General features: G+C 42.1%; 1 protein-coding gene across 2 annotated transcripts in view; it reads right to left on the bottom strand.

Annotated features, from left to right (window-relative positions):
- The window catches only part of RNF44 (ring finger protein 44), a 58,942-nt gene that overhangs the window by 17,616 nt on the left and 18,344 nt on the right, over positions 1-22,982 (bottom strand). Inside the window, exon 1 of one of the 2 annotated variants that reach the window (XM_054976802.1) lies at positions 17,667-17,942. The exons of the other annotated variant lie outside the window; for it this stretch is intronic. The gene's annotated coding sequence lies outside the window, so the exon portion shown is untranslated. Of the gene's footprint in view, positions 1-17,666; positions 17,943-22,982 lie in introns of those variants that run through there. 2 annotated transcript variants of the gene reach the window in all.

A 22,982-nucleotide genomic window follows, 5' to 3' on the forward strand; every position in this document is an offset into this window, starting at 1 on the left:
TTTTAATGTTGTAAACCACTTCTGGCCTCATACAAGGGAGAGGTGGTATAAAAATCTAAAAAAATAATAAATACAGAACTAAGCACGAGGGCACTGACGGATGATGATATATACTAAAATAATGTACAGGAGACCAACCCCAAGGGATCAGCTCATCAATTACAGCTCTGTACTTTCCTGCCCCACCTCATCAAGAGCACCAAGTTCATCACCATTAGAGAAACAACGGCACATTCTATTAAGCTCACACAGCTGGCAAATGACCCAAACAGGTGAAGTATCTGACTCCCATCTGATCGGACTGCGATGCTTCTGCTCCAGTGGGTTTCATGACAGGTCCCTGGAATTAACCCTGCTGTGATGTTTAACCAAAGAATCCAGGCATTTGTGAGGGTGGGCAGGGCATGACCAAGTTGCCATAGCATTTGTATATCTTCTGCCAGGATGCTCTGGGCACTGATGCTGCGTTTACCATTGGCTGAAATTTTCCAAATCTCTTCAGAGGAATGGTAGGTATTTGGATGGGTAGATAATTGTTCCCAAAGGCACAGTCCCTGCTGCAGTTCCACAGAATATACCACAAGTAGACTGTGGCTTCTGCCATAGGGAAACTACCCCATTACTCTGCAATCTCCAATTTCTTTGGCAAGAGGAGAAAAATAATAACTACGCATGATAACAATTTAAAAGGCATAACAGAACCCATTAGACCAATGAACATGAATTTTATACACAGGATCAGGTCTGAGATATAGTAGACCAGAAAGATAAGATTTGTTGCTTTAGTGAATATTCTCCAGCATTCATCTGAAAATATTCCACATCACTCATTTGCTCTAGATGTCAGCACAGGCAGCTCTCTCGCATTCATACATACCAACCCCATTACATGTAACTGCATTGTCTGTGTGTGCAAATGGCTCTAACTTAGCAAGAAGCTCTAACTTAGAAGTCACTTGGCAAGAATTTATACATGTGATATGTTTGTCCACATAAAAGCAAGAGAGAAGTCATCTGTAGCACAGCTGCAATATAGACAAGACCCTCATTACCCTACTTTGAAAAAAAGATACTGAAAATGCAATGCCATTTTCACTTAGAAAGAAGCAACACACAGGAGTGAAAGCACATTAAACTAGGCCAAAAGGCTATCTAAAAAGGAACTGCAGTACCTTCATCCCCTCTCAACGCATATCCGTTAAAAGTGTTTTCAGATCTTTTGCTTTTTTTAGGCACTCCAATTTAGTCCCAGAATACTATAAATGTTAGTTCCACATAGTTGGCAATGCATCATAGAATAAGGACACAAAACTTGCTGCAAGGAAAAAGCTACCCTGTCAAGCCCATCCCCAAAGAACATACCTAGCAGAGCAATATTTTGGAAACAGAGACCCACTTTACCCCAAGACCACTAAGCTAGTCTGTGAAGCTAGCCAAGGGAAGCGATGAATAGTAGACCTTAGTTGGCTTAAACTCTGTGGATGCAGCAAACCCCGTGTAATAGACAACTTCCCAAAACTATATGAATCTCTCAAATGGACCAGCAAGGAAACCAACTTTGTTATTATAAGAATTGTTTTGATTGGAGTCACTTCTAAAGTATGCCTGCTTTATCTCTGCTCCTTTTTCTTGGACATAAGGTGGAGGGCAGAGAGCCTTGGCTCCCACCCACAACATAAATGACAGCCAGACTTCAGATTTGTAGACCTTTTCCCCAGCTTAGTAAAATTATAGCACCAGTGATTCCCCCATTCATCAGCAGCATGGAACAAATTAATACATACTAGTGTTAGAACTAAACTTCCACTGTTGTCTAATCAATTTAAATTCTGCAACCATATCATCTCCTTGACAAGTACCAAGTTAAATCAAGGCAGGTTCTAACACTTGGAGCACTGCATCAGTGCTGGGAGCACTACATTAATATACTTAATGCATACATATATGTATGTTGTACTGCACATTTTTTTCAGCTCCAATATCCACAGAAACCTACCTCATAAAAACTAACTGAGTATACAGATTCTATAAGAAACAACCATGGATTTCGCTGAACTAGAGTGGCCATCTTTTACCTCTTCTCCCTACTAGCCATCATTATTTGTCAACAAAAATAAGAATTAAAAATGGAAAGTCTCTCCAGTACCCTGACCTTTGTTAAGATTGTCATGTGCCTATCTATACCGGTCCTCGCTGTGTTTTTGACAGACCATCATCCATCCCTCTCTTTGCCAGCTAACACTACACATCACACTAAGTGAACACTGGCTGGGCAGCTGTACACTGAAGGATGTCAAAGTGTTTATTCTTAGAACTGCAGATTGAACACAGCCCAATGTGGTGATGACAGGCCAAAAAAACAAAGCTGGTACAAGGAACGGCCCCAAGGAGAATAACGCACCACAGGTGTGTGTACACACACTAACCCTGTGATGTGATGATGCCTAAACTCCAAGTTACACATAACTGCAATGGACTCAGGTCTTCAAACAGCCTGCCCCAATAAATACATGATTGTGCACTCCCATGCAGAATTACATCAGTCTAAACTAATTGATTTCAGTGGGCTTAGATTACAGTAACTGCACAGGACCGCACTGTTAGGATTTTTAAAAAATCTTTTAAAAACTTAACACCGTATTTTAAACTAATTTATCATGGTCGCATTAAATCTCAGCCAACTAATTATATGTTTTAATTGAATAGTTCTGAGGATAACAGAAGGATTCCCCTCTTGGGGGTCAGTCTGTGGCTCAATGGTAGAACATCTGGTTTGCATGCAGAAGGCTCCAGGTTCAGTCCCTGGCATCTCCAATAGTAGGTGATGTGAAAGACCTTTATTGAGATCCTGGAGAGCTGCTGCTGCCAGTCAGAGTAGACAATACTGACCTTGATGGACTGATGGTCTGAGTCAGTATTGGGAAGCTTCAGACATGAATTCAAATGTGCTCCTCTTAAAATGGTTCTTGATGTGACATGTACCTGCATCATCACAAAATAGGCATTGCTTCCCTGTATGTGAGAAAGAGTGGATGCCTCTTCTAGAAAGACACCTACCACATATGGATCTGTAAAATACTAACCTTAAAAAAAATTAACTTCTTAAAATTCTACTGCAAAATTAATTGAGAGTACCTTGTTAAAAAGTATTTTTAGCTAATTAACCTAACAGATCAACTAAACATCTCACCCGTGGGTTCAGTGCCAAAGGGCCAATGCTCTTTCCACGGTACTTTGTTCTCAAAGTCTTTTTTCCCCAAGAAGGCTCAATTTCTGAAAATAAGCCAGGCTGGAAGAAAAAAAGCATTTGGAAGAGGAAGAGCCGAATTGGGGGACTCAGGAAAGGACCTACACATACAGATTGTTTCACAGTTTGTGTGTGGTGCAGTGATTAGAATGTCAAACTGGGATCTGGGAGATCTGGGTTCAAATCCCCACTCTGCCATGGAAGCTTGCTGGGCCTGTTGCACATACTCAGAATAACCTACCTTACAGGGTTGTTATGAGGATAAAATAAAGGAGAGAAGAATGATGTATACTGCTCTGAGTCTTCATTGTGGGGGGAAATGCAGAGTATAACTGATGTAAATAAATAAATTCCACTCCCATTAACTGCTTTAGACAACTGTGGGGTCAGCTTATTAATTTGGATCTGAAAATGAGGGTGGGATACCCTGCTAGTGCAAATTAAAGAGAACAAGCAGTAAGACATTAAAATATCAAATCCATACCCTCAAACAAACAGGTCTATTACTGCCACTTGAGTCTTTGGGAGGAGGGAGTGGGCACACAGAAAGAAAACAGGGCTATTTCTTGAACTAGAAGGTGTAGATCAAGAGCCTCACTGACTCACATGTGTTTCCCCACCTCCCAATTATAAAGTGCTTTTTTTGGTCCTGCTTGAGGAAAGCTAAGCAATTCAAGGTCCACAGAAACCTTTAGAAACACAAATCAAATACTATATAAAAGAGCCTTACCAATTTTAAAAGCACGTTAAGCTCCTTGTCATCACACAACTGTGATAGAGTGCCCCAAACATCACTCATGTATATTATGAGTTGGAGTTTGATAGGATTAAAAAAAGCAAATACTATTTATTTGTGGAAGGAAAGGAAACATCAACATGCCCTTAAGCATCAATTGCATTTTTCCTTTGTTTTGATAAAAGTTGGGAGTCTGTAGCTGTGTCTGTAATACATTCTGGCAGGGTTTTTTTTAGTCATACAGCATAACTTATTTCATCTTTCCTCATAGCTATTGAAAAGGAAGACTAAACTGATCAGTCACAAACAGCTTCTCTCAGATCACATGCAACTGATTGTCACATACACATACCATCATTGTAAAGATGCATTCTTTTGGGAAATTCACATATTAATGAAGTTGGAGCTAGAATCGTATACCCTCTCTTAAAGGTTAGGCTAGCAGAAAAAAACAGACATTTTAGGAAGTTAAATTTCAGGGGGTTTTACTTAAATAAAAAAGGTTACCATCTCCGAACGAAGTATCATTGGAACTAGAAAGTTAGATGGGTTAGACGCTCAAGATCCATACCAAAGTGATGCCAAATGACCTGAAACACCCACAGATGTATTCTTGCTCTGCTTCTGGGGTTACAGCATGTAAATAAGGACCCCAAGCCCGGTGCGTTCACTGACCACATTCCCAGAAGACATGTCACTGTTGATAAGGAAGTGTCTTACTTAGCTCCAACGCAACTGTTCCAGAGGGAAACAAATGCATCCGAATCTGAAATCCCAAAAACTTATATCCTGGCAGCAATGGTACTTGCCTAAGTTAAGAACAGTTCTAATCCCCATTCTGCCACTGAATGCAAATGTTCAGCCTGCTTCTGTTGCTTGTCTTCTGCATGACTGCATAACTGGCAAAAGCCTTACAGGGCAGTTGATTTTTAGATACAGATCTAGTTGCACACATTACAGATATAAGGAAAAGCAGATTTTACTTCTCTGTACTGCTCAAAGAATGGAAATGGACTGCAGCAATCTCAACAATTGCATGTGAATATCCTGTAGAATGTTTGTATATTTTGAAGTCATACATACACCCCACTATAATTATGCAGTGGTATGTGAATATCACAATCTGCTCTAACAAAAATACCCACATCAGGAGCATGATTCAGCCAGGGAGCTCATACCACAAAGACAGATCCACACATAAATCTCACTCAGAACCAAAGGCTTTTGTCCCTGCCTCCATGTGCTGTCACATTAAGACACATCAACAGAACCACCACCACACACAGCTGGAGAATAAAAAGAAGGCTCTTAAATATCACATACTCCTTAAAATAAGCAGCAGGTGCCACCACACAGCGACATTTAGAAAGAAGAACTTCTCTTTGTTGCCTATTGAAGGGGGAAATGATGCGCAGAAGCCAGGCTCACTTATAACACAAGAAAACAGGGACTACTTCATAGAAACCTGCCTCTTGGGCACATACATCAAGGGAAGAGCTCTTTAAAACTCCCCAGAGGGAGATGGTGACCTGTACACTGCAGCATGCTTTGCTTCTCAGGTCACTCTAGTAATGAAGTTTCTGTAACCAAAAACCCAAGATCTGCTACCACTGTCCCCATACTGACTTTCAGTGCAATCCTAAGCAGAGTTACTTCAGTCTAACCCCATTGATTTCCATGGGGTTAGACTAGAGTAACTTTTCTTAGAGTTGCACTGTTTGTGTCCTTCCATCCACTGAGAAGCACATACTCTGCTATCATAAAAACATCCATGAGTTTCCACCTGCCCATTTCACCCCACAGAACATCTATCCCCTCCTCATTATCTTCTGCAAGACACCAAACTTCTTTAGAGGGGCTGCACCTAAAAATGTAACAGCTAGCTCAAATGAGTGACATTTCACTCCTCCAGCATACCAGGCACACATTCACATTCTTAATTGGTACACAGTAATCAAATATCCCTCCATCCAGGTAACCTACCCTGCTTCGCAAAACTGTACTTCAAGGAATACTTGCAGTTATCTTATCCTATTGTATATTAGTTATTGTGAAACCTTCATTATGGTTGTTGGCGACAGAAAGCTGTGCTTCTGCAACTGCTTTGCACCTACAGATGGTAAGGAGCCACAGGACAGCTGAAAGAACTTTTGCCCTGCTTATTCCCCTCTTTCCAATTTATACCTGTAACTCCAAAAGCTGTAACACCACAACATTACTCTAACAGGGTGTTACTGAGGTGTTGCAGCAACATCTCTGTTACTAGATGGGCTGAGGGCAACATATGTAAACTTCCTTGTCTGTCTGAACAGGAGTCAGTTCCAGGCTCAGCAGAAGGGAATGAATAGCGCATGCCCAGAAGTTTGGGACTGAAATGAAAAGTGACGGAGCTCCAAAGTAGGCTTAGAAAAGAAAACAGGGTCTGTAATAAATTGAAATAATCTGAAATAATATACTGAGGAGAATAAAGGTAGCAGCCACAGAGATGTTTCAGTATATTTCAGCACAAAATACCACAGAGCCCATCAATACCAGTACCAAAATCTGGCAGCCACCCAATAGTTATTCCATACCTCAGAAAATGGGGTAAGGGGATGAGGAGGAAAAGAAGACAAGAGGGGAAATTATCACCTATGCTTTTCTGCACTGCTGAATTGTCTGGGGTCATCTAGGCTGTTTCCACACACTCTTAAAGGGACAGCCCACTCACCGAATGCTGGCGCCTTTTCCTCATGAATCCAGAGGTTTCAGAGTGAGGGGGGGCATTTTTGCCTGCTCCATGCTTGATTCCAGCGGGTTGAAGGGAGAGCGGGCACTGCCACCTGCTCCACACCTGATCCAGGCTGGGTGGAGGGGGGCGGGCATTGCTACCTGCTCCCCTCCTGATCCCGGCACGGGGGCACTGCCTCCTCCTCCGTGACTGATCCCAGCCGGGTGAAGGCAGGGGGCAGACATTGGCCCCTGCTCTGCTCCTGGTCCCAGCCAGGCAAACGGGGGAGGGCATTGCTGCCTGCTCTGTTCCTGGTCCCGACAGGGTGAAGGGGGGGCATTTTCGCCTGCTCCGTGTTTTATTCCACTTCTAATCCCAGCTGGGTGAAGGCAGGGGTGGGCATTGCCACCTGCTCTGCTCCTGATCCCAACTGGGTAAAAGAGAAAAGTCCAAATCATATAAAGCCAAAAATATCTGTGTGCAGACGGTTGTATCTTGACCACGTCGTCACGTGGTCACAGGAAGGAAAACCCGTAGTGGCAACGAGCAGTACCGGTCCAATCTCACTTGGCTCGTTTCAGAGGTACTCTTTAGTCAGGCCCACATTTGTTACAATTCCAGCATACAAGTCATAATGCAAAACCGTCAGGACAATCATTCGACAGCAAAGGAATCAGGGTCAAATGCTGTCGAATGATTGTCCTGATTGTAACAAATGTGGGCCTGACGAAAGAGTACCTCTGAAACGAGCCAAGTGAGATTGAACCGGTACTGCTCGTTGCCACTACGGGTTTTCCTTCCTGTGACCACGTGACGACGTGGTCAAGATACAACCGTCTGCACACAGATATTTTTGGCTTTATATGATTTGGACTTTTCTCTCTCAACCCTTTTTGATGTCTTGCAAATATTGCAATCAATTGGGATATGTTACTACACAGAAAATTAATTTACCACTTGCTTAGTCATTGATTAAATTTATTGTATATACATTTATTGTATGTGCTTTAAGATTTACTACTCTTCCTACGCTGTTGGCACACTTCCTTTATCTTTCGTTTTGAGTTATTTTTTGAAGGAAGTTCTTTCCCCCTTTTTTCCCCAACTGGGTGAAGGCAGGGAGCGGGCTCTGCCACCTGCTCCGCTCCTGATCCCAGCTGGATGAAGGCAGGGGCGGGCATTGCCACCTGCTCCACTCCTGATCCCAGCTGGGTGAAGGCAGAGGGCGGGCATTGCCACCTACTTCGTGCCTGGTCCTGGCCTGGGCTTCCTGCCATGGCGCACTCTCTGGAGGCATGGGCTGCCTCTTCTGGGCTTCCCTCCATGGCAGTGCCCTCTGGAGGTGCACCAGGATAGGAAGTGAGTTGTCTGGAACACAGTCAGCCTTTTATATAGTAGGAACTTGACCAGATCTGTACATACTTAAATCCAGAGATTGGAGCCATGAACAGACAAGACAGAACTTTTTACAAATCTGAACAAGCCCCAGATTTGCCCCAAAAAACATGAAAACTAACAAAAATCCATTTTAACACCTCCCCACCCCGCCCATAACAGAAGCACTGCCTATACCTTTAGTGTCTTCAGTGGTCATTTCTTTCAGGGAAGTGAAAGAGGAAAGAGTGCGTGAAGGAACATGAAATGTCCCTTACAAATCCTTGAGGGTCCCCCACTTGTACAATATAAAAGCCACTGTGCTAGGTTAGAGCCACATCCCACAACTCTTCTAAAGTTCCTGCATAATTTAGCTGTTTCCTTAATGAGCCAGACATTGTCTCAGGGCTCAGATTCAATCCTGGTAGCTAGGCTCAGCATCACTGTCATTTTATCAGTCTTACTGCATTTTTGCCTAGAGTTTCTGTAGAATCTGACAGAGCTTTCTGGATCTGGCACAGGCCATCTGGCCAGGTGTTAACTGAAATGGTAGGGAGTGAAGCCAATAAAATGTAGGCATAATAGTCCTGGCAACAGATAAACCAGAATAAAGCAAGGAACCAGACAAACCACATTATTCTAAAGCAGAGTTTGTGATCTTAAGGCCCCATTAACAGCCAATGGAGTAGCTGTGAAATGGGAGTAATATGCATGCTCTGCCTAGCACTCTTGATAATAAATGAGCTGTGGTGTTCCATACCAATTGGAGTCTCCGGGTTGACTTCAAGGGGAGACCAAAGTAAAGTGCATTACAGTAGTCCAGTCTTGATGTTGCCACGGTGTGGATCCTAGTGGCCAGATCAAAGTAGGAGGCCATCTTCTGGGCTAGACTGAGTTGGAAGAAAGCATTTTTTGCAACTGTATTAACTTGCTTCTCCTTCAGCAATACTGGATCCAATATAACCCCTAGTCTCTTAATTAAGTCACCAAGGATCAACTGAACCCATCAAAAGTAGGAAGCACAAGATCTCCGCCTTCCCGACCAGCATCACTTCTATCTTGCCTGGGTTCAGTTTCAATTTCTGCCTGACAGAAGTCAGGCAATGACTCAAGACCTCTACTGCACTAACAAGGGACATGGATAGAGAAATATAAAGCTGGGTATCATCTGCATATTCAGGACATGATATTCCAAAGTAATGAACGATTTCTCCTAAAGGCAAATACCTAGTTGCCTATTGAACCTAAACTTCTATTAATGACTGAACAAAGATAAAATGTATAATTTATATTTTAGCATATAAAATGCTGCTATTTGGTGTATTTATTGAACTTAAAAGTATAAATAACCTTCATTTTCTATAAGAAAATTTACAAGTATACCAACACTTGAGAAACAGTTGCAAACTGCTACACTCTGTTACCATAACATAAGTACCAAATTTTTGCCATCTGAGAGGTAATGAAAATAAAAGTTGAAGGTGAAAAACAAATTTTATAGTAAACAAAAAAAACTATATTATTCAGACCAAAGTCACAGTAGGTAGAACCACCAGCATAACTGGAAATTAACTTTATGAAAACACTGAACTCTTTAATAACATTATCATTAAACATGGTAGCTTATTAATTGTTATTAAAATTATTATATTTAAGCAAACAATGTCTATAATATAAGAGTTTTTAAAATCCACCTCAGACGTTTTCATGCTATACATTTGGAAAGAGTGAAATACTTGGTTAGACAATGTTTTTCTCAAAGAAAGAAAATATTTTGGAGGTTTTTCCAGTAGTCCTTAAAATTTCCCATTTTTGCGCTGGAAAAATGGAAAACGTCCTCATGCTATTCATTTGGAATGAGTGAAATACTTTGTTAGACAAATTATTCTCATTCTATAAGAGAAATGTAGTTTCTTTTCAGAGTTTTCCAATTTTTCCACTGGAAAAATGGATGAAAGGGCCTTGGGAAATCAGCAGGGGAAAACTTTTTTCTGATTTCTTCCAGCTTTTTTCTGGGCCCTCACATCTCTAGAAAGCAAATTGTTCACAGTGCAGATCATATACGCATATGTTCAAAGGGAGGTGAAAGGATGGCAAATGGATCAGATGTCACATTTGGAAAAGAAGCCACCTTGGACATTTTATTAGAAAGGTGGGGCAAAAAATAAAGGCACACAGGGGGAGGAATTCAAACATTTACCGCGTGCCACTAACATTCTAAGTGGCTCTGGGTACTAACAACAAGCACCACCAAACGTCCGTGCAATCTTTTTTGGCAATCAGATGGCAGCATTTCTTTGTAGGGTCTGAAGGAAAGTTAGATAGGCTATATTTTGCATGTATGACTTATACAGCTTTTCCTACAGGAGATCCTATTCTGGATATTTATTATATTACAACTAAGCATCACTAGCTGAACACCACAACACTTCAGCACCAAGCATGGAATTCAACTCAAAATGTTTAATTCTCTTAAACCAAAATCATGGTTAGAAACAGTTGCCAGATTGGCTGGAATGTGAAACTTTTCATTAAATCTGCTAAACACAGTTACACGGGAAGCATAATTTTTTAAACTGCCACAACTACTAGCAACACATTTCTCAATCCCCACTCCAAATTGTTATCAATGAGGATTGCAGCAAAGGGAAACAGCCGCTTTTCCCTTTGTGAATTCAACCCTGATGATGTAGGACAGAAATTTAAAGTGCGGATCTGTTCTGAAGTGAAAGTTAATAACTCTGCTTATTATATACTGCTCTTTTAGACAGATTAGTTCTCAGAGCAGTGAACAAAGTCAGTGTTATTATTGGGTGATTGTTGTGAGGATAATAATAACATACTTTGTAAACTGCTCTGAGAGGGTGTTAAGTTGTCCTGAAGGGCAGTATATAAATCTAATGTTATTATTATTATCCCCACAATTCAGCAGGGGCTGAAAGGAAATGCTTACCCAAAGCCACCTGCTGAGCTCATGGCAGTGGTGGGATTTGAACCGGCAGAGTGCTGATTTACAACCTGACCAGCAGGCTGCATTTGAATACTGCACTCAGTTCTAACATCTGATAGGTGTTGTCATTTCCTCTTCCGAGAGCTGCTGCAGCACAGTGGTTAAGTGGTTCGGCTGTGAATCAGAACTCTACTGGTTTGAATCCCACTACTGCCATGAGCTCAGTAGGTGACTTTGAGTAAACCGCTCCTCTCAGCCCCAGCTCCCCAGCTGTATTGTGAGGATAATAATAACACTAATTTGTTCACTGCTCTGGGCAAGGCACTAATCTGTCTAGAAGAGGGGAATGTAAGTGCAGTTGTTGTTGTTGTTGTTAGTTCAAGCCCACTCACACCCTATGTGGTTTGACATAGTTCAGGGTTCTCATCTTAAACTAAGTGCCATACTTAAACATTATGCATTTGAATGAAACAATGCTTCTGGCTCTGGAGCACAAGCCTTTTTGAAAGAGTCTGAGGTAGTAAAATGGCGCCCCCTTCTGGAAGATACTGCCTGAAGCAATTACTTCTTGTTCTGAGTGCAAAGACAATAAGGAAAGTCAGAATACTGATTTGCTTCTAGGAGTATATCTTAGGTGAGCTACAGTACTGCACAATACATCCTTTCAGGATTGAAACGAACACTCCAAATGGTGGAGAATGCAGCTTTTTAAGTGTCTTGCCCATCATATGATTTCACTGGTAACTGTTAGCACCTTTTATTTCCTGTTGTGGTTTCACTTACCATTCCTTGTGCACTCTTAAAATACAACCTTAAAATATTTGGAAAACAATTTACCAAGGAGATACTTCTATTCCTGCTTGGGAGAAAGAAGATGAAAGTGATGGCAGTAACATCCCTAAAATGAGCCAATCTGCTTCAAGTATCTCTCTTGAGAATGACTGGTCACACAGAACACACTTTGCTTCAACAAAAATCTCAGAACTTTCTGCCCTAAAGTACATGTGTTTGGTATCCCATGGAGGCACAATAATTGTGGACAGTTCTACATGTTACATTACTGTCTCTACACACAACATTCACACATATCCAATAATCACACACCTGACATAGCTGTAAACGAAAACTGTTGTTTTCACCATGTTTGTACAAGTAAATGGCTTGGATCCCACAGAGTTTCTGCTGATGGAAGGATTTCCGACAGCGGAGCACAACTTTCTCCCCTCCCCTTCCCACTGCAGTCAAAAATTCCCCTGAAATGCAGGCTTCTTGGGCAGGAACAGCAATTCGGGAGGAGAAAAAGTTGTGCTCCCCTTTCATCCAAAGAGATGTGGGATCCCACCCTTTGTTTCCATGTGAAAGTTGGATTTGTACACAAGTCTTGCAAGCATGTGTACAAATGTTTCCAGCTTACAAAAATATTCGCTTGACAGCAGACAAAATCTATGGCAAGTTTATGATCTAAAAGAGAAAAAAAATCTTCCTCCAATTTAAACAATTTTCCCTGCCTAATCACTTGTAGGAGATGCTTACATATCACAGGCAACCAGAAAGGTGGCTATTTACATGTAACGCTGCTATATACGTGCAAGTATGGTAAATGTGAAATAGAATAATTTGGTTCATGGGTGTCAATCATAAGCAAAACATTAGGCTACCAGGACTTAGGAGTCATTTGCCAAAGCTTAAACATACATATACACTTAAGCATACCGCCAACAGTCCATTATGAAACCATCATTTTGATTCTCCTTTAAAAGCTGAGATATCCTAATTTAATACACATCAAAAACTAACATTCCAAAGCATGGAAAACCAAATTATCCACAGTTCAATACAAATTGAATCATTTGCACAAGTGATACAGTGTGCGCAAGTGTTATCTGATTATCCATCTTAATAAACCAAACAGCAACTCGACTGAGCATCAGCAGAAAAGGTAACAGGATGAGACAACATCAAAACTAGACAATTGTAATGCATTCTATATAGGTTTCCCTTAAAGTCAACTTGGAGACTCCAGCTGGTACAGAATGTCACGGCTCAGTTATTATCAGGAGCTAGACGGAAGATGTATATTACCTCCCATTTTGTAGACACTCCTTTGGATACCCCTCAGTTACCAGGCTCAGTTTAAGGTTTTGGCCATCACATACAAAGCCCTTCATGGAGTTAGCCCCTCGTATCTATGGGACTGCCTCTCTCCCTATGCTCTACCACAGCAGCTTCATTCATCTGAACAGGACCTTATGCAGGTACCACCCTGCAAATGGGCAAAATCAATAGCTTCCTGTACATGCCCATTCTCTGTAGCTGTCCCCACCTCATGGAATGACCTGCTTGAGGTGGTCAAGAAAGCTTACTCTTCCCTGTCTTTCTGCAAACAACGCAAAACTAAATTATTCAGGAGGGCTGTGCTGTGAGGAAATGGTTTAGAAAAGTGCTCTGGTAGGGAGACAGGGACTATTTTATTATTTATTTATTATTATATTTATATTCTGCTCTCCCTGCAGAGCAGGCTCAGTGCAGATTACAGATAAAAACAGGTAGCATAATAAAACAAGATTCAATTTATAAAATCCAGTGGCACTCACATTGTCCTTCCCTCACTAAAACCCGTGGGGCAGGTGGTGAACTGACAGATGTTATACAAACTGGGGGGGGGGTAGTGTTCCCCTCTGGCAAGAGGCAGGTCAAAGAAGGGAGGTCCTCCCACCTCAACCACCATTTGCCTGGCAGAACATCTCCATCTTACAGGCCTGACAACCATACCACAACTATAGACCATTCTACTCTGGACTGTCTGTTGCTGCAAGAACCCTCCTACTGAACAGTTTCTGCTTTGTTTAGTATATCATGTTAAATTGTTTATATTTTATTTCAGCATTGTCTCAGCTCTGTATCAGACTTCTACTTGTTCTCAAATTTCTGCAAACCGTAACCTGTTGTATTGTTCCAGCATTTGATCACATTGTCTTATACTGTGTAATCCCCCTTGAGTCTCAATTGGAAAGGTACACTATAAATAACCTAATTAATTTTTTTAAAAAAATTAAATGTGATGGTCACTCCTAATTTCCAAAATATAGCACAATCATGAAAACAAACCAGAATTCAAAGGAAGCTTCTAATATACTGTGATCCCAAAGGATGGAAGAAATGTGCCTAGAGTCCATAGAGAAAACTGCAAAACTCTACACAGTATCTCAATTTGACCTCTGAAGACTTTCTCACTGTAGGCAGAAGAGGCTTCTTTTCACACAATGCTTCATTAAGAGGCAAACATATGAAGTGAGATAATGGGGCACATTAATGGGGGCTTGCCTATTCCACTACCTCCCCTTTTTCTGGAAGCAGGGGCAGAGGTACTCAGGCCAATGAACACCTTTTTTATTTTTTTTAAAAAATGTACTAGGCTGCTATCGCCCCAAACACACACAGGTTTTTCCATGTCAACTGCCTACTCTTATACAGTGGTTTCTTTGTGCTTTGCTTGCAATAAATTCCATTTGCCAATATTGTTTGGTAGAACTAGAAGTAGGAAGAAGGCATTTTTATTATCACAGTTACCTACGCTCCAGCATCCACTGATAGAATATCAAAATCCTGGATTCCATCATTAATGACTCTGTCTTCTAACAATGTGCCAATTTATCTAAACATTCCTTGGCTAGCCATAGCTATAAAAACTTTTCTTAGCTATAAAAGCTTTCCAACATTTCAAATGGAGTTAATTGACATAATAAAACAACATTTGCACTGATCAGCATTGCCCACAGAGACATGGCCAACACTATGTCAACTAAAGAGATTCTTCCCAATAGCGTCATGGTGGAACTATGTACAATGTTACAGTAGAGGACAGAAATTTGTGCTTCTTTAGTGAAAGCACTATGCCTGAAGAATCTCCTACACTTGCACTATATCACCAAGCAGTCCTGGCCAACTTAAATGCAACTTTCCTCACCCACTATCATGCACCTCCAGGGCTGCTTCACGGTTTTAGCAGCTGCCTGGAAGGCAGCACACAAATATCCTAAATAAATAAAGTTAATTATTTTCTCTGGCCTCAATTTCCCTGTAAACAGATGTAACACTTGTAGCTTGAGTCAGGATAGAAGTACATATAAATCCCATGCCCAAGGATATGAATACTCATGCCACAGAACATTTAAACTGTTTCCTGTGTGAAATGGTAGATATGCAAAGCAGTATTTGCTGAAGATTCAGGAAACAAAGAATAAGTTGGCAAAAGGATTTCAGGAAGATCCAGGCTTCACACAGTTCCTAACTATCTGCAATGGTTCCCAATGTATGTCAGTTGCATTTTCAATGGCCCACATCTCCCATCCAACAAAAGCATTCCATATTGCAAATATACAACATAAGGATATTATTCACATTATGTATATGGAAGGCTGAATATTAGCATACATTTATTCAGAACTTAGAAAGAAGGTTTGCTTGAGGCAGCACTGCTACCTTACTGGTGCAGACTTCAGGCTTGTGTGTTTGTGTGCGTGCTCCATGCAAGTATGTTTGGCATTCCTAAAACTCTCCTTCAGTATTGCATAATGCTGGCCACGTGCAGGCAGGCAGGCAGACTCTTCTCCAACAAGGAAAGATTCTTCTTGTCTACCATCTGCTGGATCTCCTTACTCTGTTTTAGTTCCAAAAGACTAACCAGAAGTTCCCCTATACCCCATATGTACTGTCACCACAGTATTTTTACTTTTGAAAGGAGATGCAGGTGAAAAGAGACAGCAAGTTCTCCCTTGAGAAAACAATCTCAAAGACTGCTTGAGTCCTCACTGTAATAGGAGATGCACACAAGCTTTAAGGATAATATTAAGGGATGGTTTAGTAGGGCATGTTTTTCTCCCGCTTCATAAAAGTGAATTTTTCTCTATATTCTAACAGCAAATATATTCTCAAAGCAAACCACACAGAACTCTTGACCCCACTGACATCCAACAGTCTCTTAACACACTTAAATAAGAGACTCATGGTTACACACCTTGAAAGAAAGGGCCATGCAAGAGACAAAAGGTAGCGGTGTGTGCCCACTTGAATTTGTAAGCAATTCCCCTAAAACTAGTAGTGGACTAACTCAAGCAAACAGCATGGATCATTTAAAGTTTTCATATCTCTGACACTATTTCATATGCATGTTCCATGTCACTTTCAATACTTAGTTCCAAGAACACAAGACACTGGAACAAATTATATAAAATTGAATTACTCAGAACAGAATTTTTACGCAGGCAACCAGGCTATACTATAATGGAATGCTTCACAAAGATGCTTTACTAAAGTGAAATAGGCTGTGAACTATATTATTGTGTAGAGTATGCACTAGCTATTACTGTATGTGTTATCCTATGTAATTTCTGCAACATTTAACGTATGTTAATACTTGTGCTTTGTTGTAGTTTTGTTTCAAATTTCTGCAATCCAAATTCTATTGCATTGTTTATTTGCTATCCCATGTTGTTGACTGTATTGACTTACACCATGTAATCTGCCTTGAGTCTCAGTGAGAAAGGTGGACTATAAATAATGTGAATTTTAAAAAAATCATCAGAATATATAGTGGGAATCAGGGCAAACTCCTCATTTGCGATATTTTCCTTGTCGGTTCTGTTTAGGAAAAAAATCAGCAGTTTATTTAGTGCACCGCTCTGAGGGTTACACCCCTGTAAATAATAGGTCCGGCAAGTGCAATCTACCCCATCCTCCATCATGAATAGCATGTACTCTGTTCTCTCCCTATGTCCCGTCAGCTCTGCTTTTACAGCACCCAAGATTATCTTGACAGGAGCTGATCTTTGCATTCCTGATTATCAACAGTCTTTATCGGGCGAATCTATTGGGAAGAGATCCCAGGGAATCCGAAATCGATCTGCTTGTGCCAAGGTTAGAGGATCTGTAACTTTAAGAGCAGCGAGATCACAGGCCATGTGCTCCGTGCGAAACAAAAGCAATAACAAAGACGGCGGAGGCAGCCGAGTCCTCTGGCCTGTCCCAGCTAAAACGCGAACGCAGATTGGAGAAGAAGCCAGACAAGACCCTCTACGACCCTTGCGGGTTGACTCCGAGGAGCCCCCAAGCCTGGCACGAAGAGATAAGCCCCCTCGGTAGCCAGACAAAGGCATCAACGGCGGAAAGAAGCAGCACGTGTCAGGGAAAGCGCAGCCGCCCGCCCCCCACCCCGCCAGCTCCCCCTTTCTAGTAACCAAGACCTCTTCCCCAGCTAAGAGGGCTGGTCAGGAAGCGCTGGTCCGTCGGGCTTTTCTGCCTTAGGAGTTGTTCAGCCGAGCCCTAAAGGGCAGACGCTTCACAATTTCGGAGGGCGGGCGGGGAGAATGAATGCTCAATCGCACGCCCCTCGTGCTGCAGGTGCCTCTCACAGCCAAGAGGAGGAAATGCCCCGGACCGCACTGGGCTTGGAAGGAAGGAAGCCTCCGTTGCAATACCTGCCCTTCCAGCCCCCCTGGGTGGATTCTTCGGTATTGTGCTTTCGAGCGCCGTTCCTGCGGAGGCTCGCGGGGCCAGGCTGCACGCCCCCACCCCCCTGACCCGCCCACCCCCACGCATCGCCTGCTCCCCCAACGCATGCACGCCGCTGCGCCCCTCCCCCGGGCCCTACCTGCTCCGATTCTCTGGGTGCAATTACAGCCTGCTCCTCCGCCCTCTCGGAGGTGCCTGCTCCGGGCCCTGCGCCCGCGCCCCCTCTCCGCAGCTGTCGCTGCTGTTTCCGGTTTCTTCTTTGTTTTCTTCAGCGCTCCGGGAGCGCGGCAACCCTCCAGGGGCTGCTAACTGAACGGGGCAGAAGAAGCGGGGCACCCGTGGCCCCGGGTCTCTGGCCCTTTAAGAACCACCCGCGCCGCCGGGGTGTAACAAACGGCGCATTTTATTCACAACATTCAGAACCGGGAGCGCGCGCGACTAGGGCAGGCAGGGCGGGCGGGAGGGAGGGGGACAGCGCGGGCCCGAGTGGGAACACGTGACCAGGCGCGCCCCTGCTAGCCACAGCCATCTTGCGCAGTCGCACGGCGGGTGCCGCTGATCCCGTTGGAATCATCAGCACGCGGCGGCGAAAGCCACAATGTAAAGAGGGGCTGCTTCGGAAGGAGTCGCGGCAACTGTAGCTGGGCTGAGGATGGCCAGACGGAGCCTAGAATTTGATACAAAGGATACGCTGTAGCGCGGGAGCGGGGACATCACTCCCAGCAAGCAAATATACTAAGAAACTGCAAAAAGACCACGGAATAGTCGTGTATCTAAACCAAGGCCAAGTAAATTTTGCTGCCCCAGTACTCACTACCTTATACTAAAATATTGTTTTAAGTCATAAGTAATGAGATGTCAAAATTTTACTAAGTGCAAATATATGGCGTCACCCATTTTGTTATCTAGTCAGGGAAAAGCTGAGAGTGTGATGAACAGCTCAGTGGGAAAAAAACTTGACATGCAGCAACAGTGAAAGAGTTTACAGGCTCAGTGGTGGAGCACCTGCTTTGAATGCAGAAGGTTCCAACTTTAATCACTGGCATACTAGTTAAAGGATCTCGTGATGCCCCTCCCCCCCTTCTGTGCCTAAAATCTGCTACCGGTCAGGTAGACAATAGGGAGCAAGATGAACCATTGAGCCAACTGACTATAAGGTAAGTTAATATGTTCACAAGCACAAATTAAATCCTGGAAACTATTCAGTGGTGAACATACAGCAAGTATCACAATGCCACTGTATAATTCTTCACTGGCACTGTATTTATAATACTACATACAGTTCTGATCACTTCATGTCAAAACATATGCTGTAGAAAATCATGAACGGCCTGGAGCATTCCCCTTTAAGGCCATAGTAGCTGGGGCCTTTAGTTGGGTTGGGGGACTAAAGGGGGACAGGACTAACTTTTTGAAAAAGCTATGAACAGCGAGGATAGGATAATGTTCTCTCACTTTTATGAACTTGGAACAGCAGATAAAACAAAGTATGTTGAGAATGGATATGAGTGAGTATTACTTCAAACAATATATCACTAACATGGAATTCACTGATGTGATGGTTGCTGGCTTATTTAGCTTTAAGGGCTTTTTAAAAAAGCAAATTCACAGAGGAAAAATCAGTCAGTGGCTATTATATATGGACATTCCATTTAGTTCTCATGACTGGTAATAGTATACTTCCCAATGCCAATGCTAGAAACAAATGGGAAAGGGCCACTGCCTCCAGGCCCTGCTTGCAAGTTCACAAGAGCTGGCTGGATCCTCTTGGAAAAAGAATACTAAGCCAAATTAATCAAGGGTTTACAAAATTAGCAGCTCCATCCCTTCTATTTCAGTTAATGTTTATTGAATGCAGAGCTGTTATACATTCTCTTTTAAGTTTCTTCCAATTTGGCTGGGATGATCTGCAGGGGTTTCTGGCAGTGTGCCTGTATAGGGGGTGCATGGAACAGCAAGCAGTTCTTTGAGATTCTATGGACTTAGAAGGTTAATCAAAGTGAGATAATAAAGTTAGCCACCTTCCACCAGTGGCACAGTATTTACCTGCTGCAGCAGTGCTTAGTATAGAAGACCCCAGGATTAAAATATGTGTTCTGCCCACTTAGCCTGAAAGAGGAAAGTAACAGCTGCAGTGAGCCAGACTCAAGTGAGACGGGCAATTTCAGATGGTGGATAGGAACCAAGCAAACTTCACCCCAGAAATGGCATGCTTAAGACTGCTTTTCTAATTTGGGCAAAAAGAGGCCCTAAGGCCTCACCCTTAGCAACTGCATGTATTGCCTCATTGGGGTGAGCTGGCCTGACCTATGGAGTCATTCACTGCAAGCTTAAGGGCAACAGGAAATGGGAGAGACATTCAGTTATGATCACACTGAGGTGCCTGTAAACGATGTATGGCACCATCTCCTTTCAAAATCTAGTCTATAGCTTTTATGCAATGAAGAATTCTACATGAAATGCATTTATTACCTTACTATAGATAGCTGTCTGTTGTGCAGGCTCCTCAGATTAAGTACCTGCAAACAAAATGAGTAATAGCTTACGTATCTGATATACTTTCCTCCTTATATAGAATGAGAACAGGCCCAGGAAGAAAGCCTGACGATAAGTGTTTTAATGGTAGTTTCCCCTTGATTATTTACCTTATAAGTAATATGTAAACACGTGTGTAATAAGAATTATGAGTATATAGAAGAGTTATCAATGTTCTTTAGAATATACAAATACATTATAATCAGCTATCTGTCTGAGAATGTCTCTGTCTTTAAGCAGAAGCAACTCTCTACTATTACCATCAAGTTCATTTTAAGATATACATGGAAGAGGAGGAAAAGAATCTGTTCAGGGTCAACACTGTCATTAGGCAAGATGAAGCAGTTGCCTCAAATGGAAGATTTCAGTTACCACTAAAAGATAGTGAATGTCAGTTATTTAACTTGCACTCCTTCCTTCGAGGGGGGCCCAGTTGGATTTTCTGCCCAAGGTAATAAAATCTATAAGGCCATCTGCAATTGTTCTGTCTCTGACTGTAGCAGTAATTGAAGAGCACCTACCAATCCTGCTTCTAACGCAGACTCTCCAGTAACTCCCCTCACATACCCCAGGACAGGGTGGAAACAGGAGAACAAGAGAACTTAGCCTTAGGCCCACAGTTTCCCTCTTATGTCCTGTAGCCTGCATCGTTGTCTCTAGCAGGAGCCAACCAAGGCCAGCCTTGAACTGCCACTGCCCAAGGCCACCCGCAGCAGTGTTCGGCTGTTATAGGTTGCAATTTTGAGCTCATAAAGGTGGACGATAAATAAATGGATATATAAATAAATAAATTTGATGAGTATTCTAATCTCCAATAACACTCATATGGCTTTTAATAGTAAATGGATGTTTTTGATAGTTTCCATGCCTAGAAAAAGGGCAACCCTCTGCCTTACGTATTATCAATGCATGTTAAAGGATAATAAGGCAATGGAAAGGTTGCCACACCCTATAAAGAAGACTCTGCTAGGAACATGGATACATATTTAAAAATTTTATTGACCCACATCATTTGAATCTTCAGTTATTAGTGTATAATGTACAATTTCCCAAAGGAAACAATTTTTTAAGTAGATCAATGGACCAGCCTCCTACTAAAGAACTGAGGACAGTTACCAACATGGGTTTGATCCTTGAGGATCTTTGAGTCTTTTGAAATACTGGATTGTTTCATCATACTTGTGATGTCAAAAGAGGAAGATTCTCCATAAGTACAATGTGTTACTCATTTTGGCTACTAATGCAATCTATTGTTAAACTTGAATTTGTATTTAATTATTATTTTGGCAGTAGTAGAAAAACTATTTGCCCTGACCTGGATAGCCCAGGTGAGCCTGATCTTATCAGATCTCAGAAGCTAAGCAGGGTTGGCCTTGGTTAGTAATTGGATGGGAGACCTCCCACGAACATCAGGGTTGTAGAGGCAGGCAATGGCAAACTACCTGTGATAGTCACTTGCTATGAAAACCCCGCCAGTGGTTGCCATAAGTCAGTTATGACTTGCAAGCATCCCACACACACACACACAAAGTATTTTAAAATGTTTTTCTTCAGTTCCAGTATTTTGAGGTTAGCGCATGTTCCTTTTCCAGGTCAATGTTTTCGTGTTGAATAGGTCACCCTTCTCATTTTGCATTGTACTCGGTCTTCCCATGGAAGCAGCATTCCCCTTCTTCCAAATATCTGAAAATCTTGGGTGTCTATCACACCATTTTGTAAATTTGACTGTGAGGTATACTTTGCCACCCTCACTTGCATATTACTGCATTTCTTTATACATTCTCAGCAGATTGCCACTTAATGGACAGAACTGTGAATGTGTCACTCATGGTTTTCATTACAGCCACTGTCTTTGTAGGATATTGAAAACCACAATAAATATTTTATAATAATCACTGCACTTACGGAAAGTGTTATTTATTTATCTAGCTACCTTATAGTCCGCTCTCCCCACAACCAGGCTCAGAGCGGATATAAATACTTAGTGTCAAAGTGCCTGAATTCTCAGCAGTCTTTAAAACAACATTGTAAGGTAGGCCTGCATCATCACAGGAATATTACAGAGGTCAGGTTGAGACAGTAAGGTAGCAGTTTCTCTAAGGCCAACCAACGGTTTTCTACCTCATGGTTTATTTTCTTAATTGAAGTCTTCATTGGTCATTAAAGTGCCACAGATTTCATTCCAGCACAAACTTTTGTAGACTAGAGGTGCTTCTTCTGATGCAAAGAAATATGCTCTAGTCAAAGTTGTTGCTCTTGCTTATTTTTTTGCTGCAACAGAGTAACTTGGTTACACCCTCTGAAATTATTTATTTAATTTAATTTATAGCCCACTCTCCCCACAGGCAGGCTCAGATGCCAATTAGATGCAGAGAAAGGGCAGAGTAGTAACTAACGACAGTTTACAAGTTTCATGATTAATCTCATATTCAGTGTAATATTATTGTAGACATGGCTTTTCAATAGCAAAAAAAGAATATTTCTCAGTTCATTTTACAGAACCCAGCAGGAGCAAGCCCTCATTCCTAACAGACATCTTTAATTGCTGGTAGACTACATGCAGCAATCTATTCACAGTGGACACTACATATTTCCCAGCAATAGTTCAGTTACACCAGTCTCAATAGACTTGGTAGATCATAGCATCACAGTGCTAGTTGCGACCAATAGTCATTAAATTACTGATGACATTCAGATGTGTCAAACTGATAAAAGACGGTACTTCAGGAGACATGTTCTATACTCCAATTGATCCCTGTAGTATTACTTTGACATAGTGCCACTCATACTAGGTGATGTGAACTCAGTCCTAATTGCTAGATAAGGAAACAGTGGAACAGTAAAGGAAAGAAAGAACGGGGCATTGGTGGGCAGTAGATGGAAGCAAGAGAGTTACAGAGATGTCCATCTCCAAGGCTAC

Source organism: Eublepharis macularius, chromosome 4 (assembly GCF_028583425.1).
Source record: "Eublepharis macularius isolate TG4126 chromosome 4, MPM_Emac_v1.0, whole genome shotgun sequence".
Taxonomy (NCBI): Eukaryota; Metazoa; Chordata; class Lepidosauria; order Squamata; family Eublepharidae; genus Eublepharis; species Eublepharis macularius.